At 43.7% G+C, this 12,840-nt stretch overlaps 1 protein-coding gene across 1 annotated transcript in view; it reads left to right on the forward strand.

Annotated features, from left to right (window-relative positions):
- The first annotated feature begins 5,915 nt into the window (after positions 1–5,915).
- Positions 5,916–12,840, forward strand: part of LOC147731673 (uncharacterized) — a 32,464-nt gene continuing 25,539 nt past the window's right edge. The window contains exons 1-2 of the mRNA XM_086958785.1: positions 5,916–5,993; positions 7,278–7,360. The gene's annotated coding sequence lies outside the window, so the exon portion shown is untranslated. The remainder of the gene's footprint in view (positions 5,994–7,277; positions 7,361–12,840) is intronic.

Raw genomic sequence — 12,840 nt, forward strand, 5'->3', positions numbered from 1 at the left:
TTGTAAAAAATTTTTTTGCGATATTTAAATTTTTATTTGTTTGACAAAAGTGCTATTAATAATTGAATAGGGGGAGTACTTGATTTTAATACGGCATGGGCGGGGCACGTTTATTCACGTTAACGTCATTTCCCGATCTCGTCTGGAAAGTTCTACAGGTAAGCGAGCAACTTTTGTCTGTTGATGTAATGTATTAATTATTTTTTGTTACATCGATGGTTTTCATTTACAGGTAAGCCAGGTTTTTTTTTTTTTAGGCTCATCTTATGTTTCTTATCTTTTTTCTAGGTCCAACATGGTCCGTCGAGACTCCCTGCAGCCGCGTGCACTACTGTGCACGCAGTTTTTCAGACAGGTATGTATGTTTTTTTTTGTTTAGGATCCAAGTAAGGCATCTTTTTATTGTAGCTAATGTTATGTTTTTTCTCTTATGTTTATGTATAACATGGTCGATGTATGTTATTGTTGTTTTCCTTTACAGGTAAACCAGTTTTTGTTTTTTAGGCTAATCTTATGTTTCTTTTCTTTTTTCTATGTTCAACATGGCCCGTGGCGTCTTCCTGCAGCGATGTGCACCGGTAAGCACGGAGTGGTTCCGATCCGAGGCTCCTGCGACATACAGGTACGTTATTACAGGTACGTTATTTCTTTAGAAATATTTGTATCTACCTTTTCATTATATTGTGTTATTTATTGTATTAAATGATAACTGTTATTTCATTTGTTAAAAATGTTTTTGCGATATTTCTACTTTATTTGTTTGACGAAAGTGCGATTAATAAATGAATACGGGGAGTACTTGATTTTAATACGGCATGGGCGGGGCACGTTGCGTTAACGTCATTTCCTGATATCTTTTCGAAAGTTCTACAGGTAAGAGAGCAACTTTTGTCTGATGTCGTGTTTGACATTTTTTTAGTTAGATGTACTGTTTTCCTTTACAGGTAAGCCAGGTTTAGTTTTTTTAAGCTAATTTTATGTTTTTTATCTTTTTTCTAGGTCCTACATGGCCCGTGACGTCACCCTGCAGCGATGTGCACCGCTGTGCACGGAGTGGTTCCGATTCGAGGCTCTTTTGCAGTTTGAGGTCAGCTATCTTTTCTATTGTAATAATCTTATGTTTTTTCTGTCTTTTGTAGGTTCCACATGGTCCGTGGCGTCTCCCTGCAGACAGGTATGTATGTTTTTGTTTTTTTTAGGATCCAAGTAAGGCATCTTTGTATTGTAGCTAATGTTATGTTTTTTCTCTTATGTTTAGGTCTAACATGGTCAATGTATGTTGTTGTTGTTTTCCTTTACAGGTAAGCCAGGTTTGTTTTTTTAGGCTAATGTTTTGTTTCTTTTCTTTTTTCTAGGTCCAACATAGCCCGTGGCGTCGCCCTGCAGCGATGTGCACCGCTGTGCATGGAGCGGTTCCGATCCGAGGCTCGTGCGACATAAAAGTACGTTATTTCTTTAAAAATATTTTTATCTCCCTTTTTTTATGATATTGTGTTATTTATTGTATTGCCTAATAGCTGTCATTTCATTTCTAAAAATTTTTTTTGCGATATTTAAATTTTTATTGGTTTGACGAAAGTGCTATTAATAATTGAATACGGGGGAGTACTTGATTTTAATACGGCATGGGCGGGGCACGTTTATTCACGTTAACGTCATTTCCCGATATCTTCTGGAAAGTTCTACAGGTAAGAGAGCAACTTTTGTCTGTTGATGTAATGTATTAATTTTTTTTTGTTAGATCTACGGTTTTCATTTACAGGTAAGCCAGGTTTGTTTTTTTTTAGGCTCATCTTATGTTTCTTATCTTTTTTCTAGGTCCAACATGGTCCGTCGAGACTAAGAGAGCAACTTTTGTCTGTTGATGTAATGTTTTAAATTTTTTTTGTTACATGTACTGTTTTCCTTTACAGGTAAGCCAGGTTTAGTTTTTTTTAGGCTAATCTTATGTTTCTTATCTTTTTTCTAGGTCCAACATGGCCCGTGACGTCACCCTGCAGCGATGTGCACCGCTGTGCACGGAGTAGTTCCGATCCGAGGCTCATTTGCAGTTTGAGGTCAGCTATCTTTTCTATTGTAATAATCTTATGTTTTTTCTGTCTTTTGTAGGTTCCACATGGTCCGTGGCGTCTCCCTGCAGACAGGTATGTATGTTTTTGTTTTTTTTAGGATCTAAGTAAGGCATCTTTGTATTGTAGCTAATGTTATGTTTTTTCTCTTATGTTTAGGTCTAACATGGTCAATGTATGTTGTTCTTGTTTTCCTTTACAGGTAAGCCAGGTTTGTTTTTTAAGCTAATGTCATGTTTCTTTTCTTTTTTCTAGGTCCAACATGGCCCGTGGCGTCGCCCTGCAGCGATGTGCACCGCTGTGCACGGATCGGTTCCGATCCGAGGCTCCTGCGACATACAAGTACAATATTTCTTTAAAAAAAAATGTATCTACCTTTTTTTACTATATTGTCTTATTTATTGTATTGCCTAATAGCTGTCATTTCATTTGTTAAAATTTTTTGGGCGATATTTACACTTTTATTGGTTTTACGAAAGTGCTAATAATAATTGAATACGGGGGAGTACTTTATTTTAATACGGCATGGGCGGGGCACGTTTATTCACGTTAACGTCATTTCCCGATATCTTCTGGAAAGTTCTACAGGTAAGAGAGCAACTTTCGTCTGTTGATGTAATGTATTTACTTATTTTGGGTAGATGTACTGTTTTTCCTTACAGGTAAGCCAGATTTGTTTTTTTAGGCTAATGTAATGTTTCTTTTCTTCCGATTCGAAGCTCTTTTACAGTTTGAGGTCAGCTATCTTTTCTATTGTAGTAGTCTTTTTTTTTTTTTTTATTCTGTATTTTCTAGGTCTCACATGGTCCGTGGCGTCTCCCTGCAGCCGTGTGCACTACTGTGCACACAGTTTTTCAGATAGGTATGAATGTTTTTTTAGGCTAATCTTATGTTTCGTTTCTTTTTTCTAGGTCCAACATGGCTCGTGGCGTCTCCCTTTTTCACGTTAATGTAATTTCCCGATATTTTCACTGAGGTTTGCGCAGGTGTCGTCCTGGTATTCGGGTCCTGTACTCTAGTTTTGCCTTAAGTAGCTGATGTTTTCTGATCTTTGCCTCTTGTTTTGAAGTTTCTTTTTTCTAGGTCCAACATGGCTCGTGGCGTCTCCCTTTTTCACGTTAACGTAATTTCCCGATATCTTCACTGAGGTTTGCGCAGGTGTCGTCCTGGTATTCGGGTCCTGTACTCTAGTTTTGCCTTAAGTAGCTGATGTTTTCTGATCTTTGCCTCTTGTTTTTAAAAATGTATATTTATGCACTGTCCATGTTCTCTTTGTGTTTGTCTGATTTATACACTCCACTGACTGTGCTGCTACGATCGACAGGTAAGTGATATATTTTAATACATTTATGCACTGTTCATGTTTTCTTTGTGTAACGATTGTCTGATTTCTACAGTTCACTGAATTTACTGCTACGATCGACAGGTTAGGTGCAGAGCGCCATATTAGTAATATAAAAGAAAAATATTTTGCCACAATTTGTAGTATCATTAATTTGTGAGCTACTGTTTCAAATTATATGCCTACTGTTATGCTTGCAAGTTTACACTCAATTTGATAACGTTTTGTTAACACGCTTGCATGCAACTGCGTTTTTATTTTAGTAAAATTTACACTGCACTTGCGTATTGTTTTTAATGCACGCACGACTTTGTAGTAACTGCCCAGACTACTTGGTGCCACTTTAATTCTTTTGGGAGGGTGGGACCTGTCTCTTGCATCCGCGCGCGTTCACATTCAATTCACATGTAATTGCCACATCTTGACTCGCAATAAGATACACTTCTTTCCAGACAGTCCTTTGTTTGCTAGAAGGAAGCACCGCACCCAAACATTAACATACGGCTACAGGGCAACATCAACACTACATGTGGTCTTCTTTTGGTATTTAATTCAAGCAACTGACAGGCCTTCACGTATACTTAACACAGAATTCGCACCTCTTCACTCACAATGGAATACACTTTTTGCCAGACAGTTCTTTGTTTGCTAGAAGGAAGCACCGCACCCAAACATTAACATACGGCTACAGGGCAACATCTTACCTATTTGCTGTTTTTCAACACTACATGTGGCTTCTTTTGTTATTTAATTCAAGCAACGACACTTTTTTTAACCTTTCGCACTATTTAAAACACACGAGCGGACTTTCGGGACAGTTCTTGGGAAAAAGCCCGACGGTATACTTCGAGAGCTGATCGATCTCTAAGCAAAAACTGTAAGTAACTGCTTTCATTAAGAATAAGAGAATGCTTTACTTTTACCGTTTTAAATTTTTTAACAAAAATTAATTCAATTAGTATATTTGTATAAATGTTATAACTTTAGCTTTTACTTCTAAAATTTACGTGCACATGGCTTTTTATTAAACACTTTAAAGCATTTTTGAATACTTTTTGTCGGAAAACTTTCAACATCATGCAACTTTTGCCATATCTCATGTTCTTTAGTAGCTGCAGTGTAAGAAATGAGTGTATTTAAAAGATCTTATCATTTGTAGTAACTTCATAAAGAGTACTACCAGTGTTTGTAAAAGCATTAACAGTAAATAGTAGCCATGCGGGAAAGAGCCCTGTCGCTTTGCTGTGGGGAGCGGGAGGGGGGATGCTGTAACCCCGGACTCTACGTAAAGCACCCGTCTCCTCGTGTGCCGTCTGTCATCATCAGTGTCCTGGGGTAACTTTTACTTTAACAAACAGATGACATTCTCTTGTGCGAAACAACTGCTCTTCCTGTAAAAATGCCCATTTGTATTCAGTAGTCTAACTCTGTGACATGCTGGGTAAAGTTTTGGAAATGAGCCGAAAGTAATAATATTGGTAAAGTAATAGCGCATTATTACAATCCATCCGTTTGTCAACAGATTGCACACCAAATCGTGTCTCGTTTGTGACGGGCCACGAACGCTCAAGCTACCTTACCTTGCTCGCGCATCCCCTATCTGCTTGGGGACTGTCTCCGGGGCTGACCACCTCCATAGCGCCCCTCTCCAGCGCGTCTCAGGGGCACAGGGCACATGGCACATACATGCTGTATTTGTATCAATGTTATAACTTTAGCTTTTACTTCTAAAATTTACGTGCACATGGCTTTTTATTAAACACTTTAAAGCATTTTTGAATACTTTTTGTCGGAAAACTTTAAACATCATGCAACTTTTGCCATATCTCATGTTATTTAGTAGCTGCAGTGTAAGAAATGAGTGTATTTAAAAGATCGTATCATTTGTAGTAACTCCATAAAGAGTACTACCAGTGTTTGTAAAAGCATTAACAGTAAATAGTAGCCATGCGGGAAAGAGCCCTGTCGCTTTGCTGTGGTTGAGCGGGAGGGGGGATGCTGTAACCCCGGACTCTACGTAAAGCACCCGTCTCCTCGTGTGCCGTCTGTCATCATCAGTGTCCTGGGGTAACTTTTACTTTAACAAACAGATGACATTCTCTTGTGCGAAACAACTGCTCTTCCTGTAAAAATGCCCATTTGTATTCAGTAGTCTAACTCTGTGACATGCTGGGTAAAGTTTTGGAAATGAGCCGAAAGTAATAATATTAGTAAAGTAATAGCGCATTATTACAATCCATCCGTTTGTCAACAGATTGCACACAAAATCGTGTCTCGTTTGTGACGGGCCACGAACGCTCAAGCTACCTTACCTTGCTCGCGCATACCCTATCTGCTTGGGGACTGTCTCCGGGGCTGACCACCTCCATAGCGCCCCTCTCCAGCGCGTCTCAGGGGCACAGGGCACATACATGCTGTTTTTGTACATTACACGTGCTCATCCTTTTTTGGATTAATTAAAGTAACTGACATTATTTCTTCCTTTCTCAGTATTTGAAGCACACGAGCGAACATTCTGAAAATTTCATAAAAAGAAGCTAGGCCGTATACTTCAAGAGCTCATCTGTCGATTTTACAGAACTGTAAGTAACTTCATACAATGGAAAGACAGTAATGCTTTGTTTTGAATTTTTAGCCTTTTTAACTTCACTTACATTTGTTTACGAGAAATGTAACGCTGTCATACCTTTAGCTTTTATTTGTCAAATTTACGCGCACTCTGTAATTTTTAAAACACTATCTAGTACATTTAGATAATTTGTCCATTGCACCATCACTCACTGCTGCACTCTCTTCAGCATCTCTCTACACCATCACTCACTGCTGCACTCTCTCCTCAGTCTAGGAGTAACATCCCTTCATTCTCTCCTCAGCCTCTCCCTGCACGGTCCCTTCACTGTTGCCCTCTCTGCTCAGACCCCCGCATCCAGGCTGCACCCATGACTCATCCACTGCACCATCACTCACTGTTGCACTCTCTCCTCAGCCTCTCCCTGCACGGTCCCTTCACTGTTGCACTCTCTCCTCAGCCTCTCCCTGCACGGTCCCTTTACTGTTGCACTCTCTCCTGGGCCTCTCCCTGCACGGTCCCTTCACTGCTGCCCTCTCTGCTCAGAACCCCTCATCCAGGCTGCACCCATGACTCATCCACTGCACCATCACTCACTGTTGCACTCTCTCCTCAGCCTCTCCCTGCACGGTCCCTTCACTGTTGCACTCTCTCCTCGGCCTCTCCCTGCACGGTCCCTTCACTGCTGCCCCCTCTACTCAGACCCCCGCATCCAGGCTGCACCCCTGACTCATCCACTGCACCATCACTCACTGCTGCACTCTCTCCTCAGCCTCTTCCTGCACGGTCCTTTCACAGCTGCCCTCTCTACTCAGACCCCCGCATCCAGGCTGCACCCATGACTCATCCACTGCACCATCACTCACTGCTGTACTCTCTCCTCAGCCTCTTACTGCACGGTCCCTTCACTGTTGCACTCTCTCCTCAGAGTCTCCCTGCACCGTCCCTTCACTGATGCACTCTGTAATTTTTAAAACTCTGTCTAGCACATTTCGTTAATTTGTTGTAAAAAGCGTTCATTATAATGAAACTGTTGCCGTATCTAATGCTCTTTGGTAGCTGCAGTGTTTAGACGGAGTGTATTTCCCTCGTATAAACTCTTTAAATAGCAGCACTAGTGTTCGCAAAAACAGCCTGTTGCTTTGCTGTCAGTAGAGGGGGGGGGGGAAGAGGGCGGAGGATGTGGTAGCTACAGACTCCTTACGTAAAGCATCCGTCTCCTCGTGCGCTGTCTGCCCAATGCCACACTTCTTGAATTATTTTATTCAAGTAACTGACATTATTTTTTATTTCCTAGTATTTCAAGCATTCGAGCGAGCTTTTCTCGAGTGGTAGCCAGGCAGTATACTTCGAGAGCTGATATATCTCTGTTGCAGAACTGTAAGTAAATTTATACATTGAAAATTACACAATGCTTGACTTTTAAGGTTTTACCTTTTTTAACTTCACTTATATTTTGACTTACGATATATGTAACAATGTTATACCTTTACATTTTATTTGCAAAATATACGTGCACCTTTTAATTTATTACACACTTTCGAGCACATTTCAATACTTTGTTGTAGAGTACATTTGACATCCTCAACCTCTCCCTCCACCGTCCCTTCACTGCTGCAATCGCTCCTCAGCCTCTCCATGCATACTCTCCTCAACGTATACAAATGTAATCTGAATGAACGGAAAAGTGATGCAACTTTTGCCATATCTCATGTTCTTTAGTAGCTGCAGTGTAAGAAATGAGTGTATTTAAAAGATCTTATCATTTGTAGTAACTCCATAAAGAGTACTACCAGTGTTTGTAAAAGCATTAACAGTAAATAGTAGCCATGCGGGAAAGAGCCCTGTCGCTTTGCTGTGGGGAGCGGGAGGGGGGATGCTGTAACCCCGGACTCTACGTAAAGCACCCGTCTCCTCGTGTGCCGTCTGTCATCATCAGTGTCCTGGGGTAACTTTTACTTTAACAAACAGATGACATTCTCTTGTGAGAAACAACTGCTCTTCCTGTAAAAATGCCCATTTGTATTCAGTAGTCTAACTCTGTGACATGCTAGGTAAAGTTTTGGAAATGAGCCGAAAGTAATAATATTAGTAAAGTAATAGCGCATTATTACAATCCATCCGTTTGTCAACAGATTGCACACCAAATCGTGTCTCGTTTGTGACGGGCCACGAACGCTCGAGCACATTTCAATACTTTGTTGTAGAGTACGTTTGACATCCTCAACCTCTCCCTCCACCGTCCCTTCACTGCTGCAATCGCTCCTCAGCCTCTCCATGCATACTCTCCTCAACGTCTCACTGGATCATCCCTTCACTGCTGCACTCTCTCTTCTGCCTCTTACTGCAACATCTCTTCATTCTCTCCTCAGCCTCTTCCTGCACGGTCCCTTCACTGTTGCACTCTCTCCTCAGCCTCTCCCTGCACGGTCCTTTCACTGCTGCCCTCTCTGCTCAGACTCCCGCATCCAGCCTGCACGTCTGACTCATCCACTGCACCATCACTCACTGTTGCACTCTCTCCTCAGCCTCTCCCTGCACGGTCTCTTCACTGATGCCCTCTCTGCTCAGACTCCCGCATCCAGGCTGCACCTCTGACTCATCCACTGCACCATCACTCACTGCTGCACTCTCTCCTCAACATCTCAATGGACCATACCTTCACTGCAGCACTCTCTCCTTAGCCTCTCTTTGCACAGTCCATTCACTGCTGCACTCTCTCTTCAGTCTCTCCCTCCACCAACATTTCACTACTGCGCTCTCTTCATCCTCTCTCTGCACCGTCTATTCACTGATGCACTCCCTCTTCATCCTCTCCCTCCACCGTCCCTTCACTGCTGCAATCGCTCCTCAGCCTCTCCATGCATACTCTCCTCAACGTCTCACTGGATCATCCCTTCACTGCCGCACTCACTCCTCTGCTTCTCTTTGCACCGTCCTTTCAATAATGCACTCTCTCCTCACCTTCTCCCTGCACCGTCCCTTCACTAATGCCCTCTCTGCTCAGCTACCCATTGCATTGTCCCTTCACTGCTGCACTCTCATCAACTTCTCACTGCACCATCCCTCCACTGTGGTGCTGAGAGCATAAGGCAAAGAGCATAGTGCAGAGAGCATTGTACAGAGAGAAAGAGAGAATAAACATAACATTAGCAAATTTGAAAAGATAACTTTTCACAATCTGTACAAAAACAGCATATCGAAACAACTTCATGCACAGTGGTGCATATCACTGCAGGGGGACGCCACGGCCCATGTTCGACCTAGACAAAAGAAAAGAAACATAAGATTAGCCTAAAAAAACAAACATGGCTTACCTCTGAACGAAAACAACAACAACATACATACCCGTCTCAACAGCTTCGTGCACAGTGGTGCACACGGCTGCAGGGAGACGCCACGGGCCATGTTGGATCTACAAAAGCCTAAAAAAACATAGGATTATTGCAAAAGAAAAGATAGCTTACCTCAAACTGCAAAAGAGCCGCGGATCAGAACAACTCAGTGCACAGTGGTGCACATCGCTGCAGGGAGATGCACGGGCGATGTTGGACCTAGAAATACGAAAATATACCTTTTCCAAAAAAAAACTAAACAAAAAAAAACATACATACCGTTCAAAGGAGTACTGAGCAACTTCTTTCAGAGAGGGTCAGAGCAAAATGGCCTTTACATATCTACAGCCATTTTCATAGTTGGGTCTGTGCTGGGTCTGTGCTTTTGTTGTTCTGAGCAACACATAACGACACTCACTGTCTAAAGAACAGCAAAACTTAAAGGCCCCCAAATACGCTCTCTATATTATGATCTCTGTATTATGGTCTCTGTATTAAACTCTCTGTACCACACTCTCTGTACCACACTCTCTGTACAATGCTCTCTGTACTACACTCTCTAGACTACGCTCTCTGGAGTACGCTCTCTGTACAATGCTATCTGTACATACACCCTCTGTACTACATACACCCTCTATACTACATACACCCTCTATACTACATACACCCTCTATACTACATACACCCTCTATACTACATACACCCTCTATACTACATACACTCTCTGTACATACACTCTTTGTACACACAATCTTCATACACGATCTCTAAAACACACTCTGATACACATGATATGTATTACGCTCTGTTATCTATGCTCTCTGTATTATACTCTCTGTGTTATGCTCTATGTGTTGTGCTCTGTCTTACGCTCTCTGTTTTACGCTCTCTGTTTCTTATACTCAGTTTAGTACACTGTTTATACACGCTCTCTAAGATACACTCTGTTACACATTATATATATCACGCTCTGTTATCTATGCTTTCTGTATTATGCTTTCTGTGTTAGGCTCTCTGTGTTATGGTCTCTATCTTGCGCTCTTTGTTTCTTACACTCTGTTCCCTACGCCCTTTTCTTACGCTCTGTTTCTTACTCTCTGTTTCTTACTCTCTGTTTCTTACTCTCTGTTTCTTACTCTCTGTTTCTTACTCTCTGTGTATTACGCTCTGTGTATTACGCTCTGTGTATTACGCTCTGTGCATTACGCTCTCTGCATTACGCTCTCTGCATTACGCTCTCTGCATTACGCTCTCTGTACCGCATTCTCTGTACTACATTGTAAGAGTAGTTCAGAGAGTGTGTTGCAAAGAACATGGTACAGAAAGCGTGGTGCAGGAAGCGTGGTGCAGAAAGCGTGGTGCAGAAGGCGTGGTGCAGAGAGTCTGGTGCAGAGAGCATGATGCAAAAAGTATAATGCAGAGAGTGTGATGCACTATAAGTTGGCAATCGCTGATGATGATAAAGTGAGTGCAGGTGAGAACTAATCTGCAAACTCCAATTGGGTTGCTTACGTGAGGCATTGCCAACTTTTTCACATCTTTTCCCTTTCTATACATTCTCGGTCTGGCGCTCTCTGTCTGGCGCTCTCTGTCTGGCGCTCTCTGTCTGGCGCTCTCTGTCTGGCGCTCTCTGTCTGGCGCTCTCTGTCTGGCGCTCTCTGTCTGGCGCTCTGTCTCTTACGCTCTGTGTCTTACGCTCACCCTCTGTACTACATACACCCTCTGTACTACATACACCCTCTGTACTACATACACCCTCTGTACTACATACACCCTCTGGCTCATACACCCTCTGTACTACATACACCCTCTGTACATACACTCTGTACATACACTCTTTATTAAACTCTCTGTACCATACTCTCTGTACAATGCTCTCTGTACCACACTCTCTGGACTATGCTCTCTGGACTACGCTCTCTGTACAATGCTAGAAGTGCCGCTTTGCCCATTTTTGATTGCTGAATTTACCGATTTGCCCATTTGCAGTGCGATACTGCTAGCATGACTCTGTTGCATATTTTGTTTTCATCTCGCCGCTTTAACTCATTTGCATTTTGTTCCGTAGCGTGACCCTGTTGTAGTATTTGCGTTTCCCCCCTAGCGCTCCTGCCGCCCTGACCCCTCCACCTCCATTTTGTTGTTGTTGTCGTCCTCCTTTGCCCGCCCCGCCTCCCAGCTGAAGCGCCCTCGCCCCTCCCCCCCACCATCCATTTATGGCCAATGCCCCCACGCGCAGCGTCCACGCGCTACGTACACGCCGAAGGTGCGCCAAAGGTAAGCCCGTCTACGCCCGTCCGCGCCTGGACCACGCCCAGCGCCAGATCCCCTGCCCCTCGCGTTGCCCAGCCCTCCCGCATCACCTACGATGCCACCACCCTCCTAGCCCTTAACCCTGGTCGCGCCCCCAACTGCGTCCAAGCCGCTCCTGGACACACCCATGGCCCTTTCTCCTGCTACTCCTGCAAATTCAGCGGCACCGACAACATTTCTGCTACGACCACACCACAGATTCCCGACCCCAACCACCTACAATGCATCCTTCTCAACACCCGATCGGTCCACAGGCATGCCATTGACCTATGGAATCTACTAGACACCATTTCTCCGGACATCGCCTTCCTTACGGAAACATGGATGAATGCTTCCTCCGCACCAGACATCACCATTGCCATCCCTGAAGACTATAAGATCACCCGCAAAGACCGTACCAGCCACACAGGAGGAGGAATCGCTATCGTCCACAAGAAATCTATCCGCATCTCAACCAGCTCTGACGTCAATCTCGCCAACTCCGAACATCTTCACTTCCAGATCCACATCGACCCCAAAACAACACTCAGAGGCACTCTCCTCTACAGACCTCCAGGACCTCGCACAAAATTCAGTGAAGACATCACGGACTTCATCACCCCACACGCGCTCCCCTCCAAAGATTACATCCTTCTGGGAGACCTCAACTTTCACCTTGAAAAGACCAACGACCGCAACACCACCACCCTCTTGGACAACCTCACCAACCTCGGACTTAAACAACTAGTCACTTCCCCCACCCACATCGCAGGTCACACACTCGACCCCATCTTCACATCCAGCAATCATGTCTCCTTCAGCCACACTACGGATCTCCTCTGGACCAACCACAGCTGCGTTCACTTCATCTACAACAAGCCGAAACCCTTCAACCACTCCCAACCTACCCTGCAAAGAAACTGGAACAAAATCACCACAGACCAAATCTCCGCATCGCTCCTTCGAAACTCCCCAGCCCTCTCTTCTAACGCCAACGAAGCCGCCGCCAACCTCACCCTATGGTTATCCAACACCGCTGACACCTTAGCTCCACTGAAAAAACGTCAAAGCAAACCTGGCAGCAAGAAAGCCTCATGGTTCAACGATGATCTCAAGAAGTCCAAGAAACTCTGCCGCTCCCTTGAAAAGGCCTGGAAAAAAGACCCAACCACCAGCACCAAGGACGCCTTCAAAAGCGCCACCCGCACTCACCACCAACTGATCCGAAAAGCC

This window comes from Lissotriton vulgaris, chromosome 2_1, assembly GCF_964263255.1.
Source record: "Lissotriton vulgaris chromosome 2_1, aLisVul1.2, whole genome shotgun sequence".
Lineage (NCBI taxonomy): Eukaryota > Metazoa > Chordata > Amphibia > Caudata > Salamandridae > Lissotriton > Lissotriton vulgaris.